The sequence below is a fragment of the Lepidochelys kempii genome, chromosome 2, assembly GCF_965140265.1.
Source record: "Lepidochelys kempii isolate rLepKem1 chromosome 2, rLepKem1.hap2, whole genome shotgun sequence".
Classification (NCBI taxonomy): domain Eukaryota; kingdom Metazoa; phylum Chordata; order Testudines; family Cheloniidae; genus Lepidochelys; species Lepidochelys kempii.
The window spans coordinates 14,426,047-14,427,450 of NC_133257.1; positions in this window are offsets into that span (position 1 = coordinate 14,426,047).

Below are 1,404 nucleotides of genomic sequence, written 5' to 3' on the forward strand. Positions count from 1 at the left end.
TGTGCTTTCATCATATTAATAAAAAGAAGTTATGCTATAAAGATAATTTCATTTGTCCTCCCTGTTGCTACTATAGTGTCTTCCTGCACTCAGTTTTTAGAAACACAATTGCAGACATATTGATTTGTTTGTTATAAAAAATGCCAGTTACCATGGCATAACTCTGTCCTCTATTTCCTAGCTGTAATGTCATTTTCATCTGGAAAAAAAACCCTTGCCCTTTTCCAGTACTGTTTGCTTCTTCTTTTTTTAGCCTGAAGTGTGGGTGCTATAACAAGGGACTTTTAATGTATCTTTACATCATGGCTGGATTGAATTTTTTTATGGATTGGTATTTCATTTCCCAATACTATTTCAGTGTTGTACTCTGCTTCAGGGTACAGGCTAGCAACCAAAGTCCTGATTTGACTAGATGCTGTGTGTTTTGCAAAGGGAATGCTTTGCTCAAACCTGTCAATAAACCTGTATGTAATCTCTAATAGGAATCAAGTGCTCAAAACTCGGTGATATGCCAAAGATAGGGTGCTTTCTTGTGTTTAAATGTAGATGAGCAGCAATTTGTTTTCTCTGAACTAAACAACGTACGTTGACACGGACAAGAGAAAGGGGAGGTCAAAAAGCACAAACTTTTATCTTTAAACACGTCTAATTCTCTCAATTTTCCCTCACTGGCATTTTTGGCGTGCATGTTATCAATGTTCCAGCCAAAAGAACAACACGGTAACTGCCCCATGCTGCTCCTAGACCATGCACTGCAATATCTATGCCACAGTTTTTATCCATGCTAGTGCAGGCACCTCTACCCGAGCTGCAATCACACCTTGCTTGGATTGCAGTGCAGACATACTCTCTGTGGGGAACCTCTGCCCACAAACGGTCTCCAGGATCAGGGGTAAAGGCCATCAAACGTCCCTTGTCCCAAGCACTGTGTACAACATTAAAAAATAGATACATAAAATTCTTTATGAAAAAAAAATGCTTTCCCAAACAAGTGCCAGCCTTACCACTCAGAGCAACAGCAGGAAGAGTTTGCTGGGGCTCCTGCCCTTCCACTGATTTTATATGAAGAAGGAGTAAATCGGTTTGGGAGCACCCAGGTGCAAATGGAGGCCAGGATCAGCCTGGTTACAGTTGTAATGGTCCTTTCACGCATAATCAGTTGTGGGGATCCATGATAGCGGTAGGTGCAGGTCTGCCGTGATGATGGTTATTTCCTCTTTTCTAAACTTCTGATATCTTCTGTTGCTCCCTGCTGAACTGTCTCAAATTTCTCTGTATTTAAAAATATGATTATTAATATTACAGGAGTACCTAGAGGTCCCAAATGAGATCTGGGCCCATTGTGCTAGGCATGGTACAAATGCATAGTAGAGAGAAGCCATTGTTGGCATGACTAGATTACAG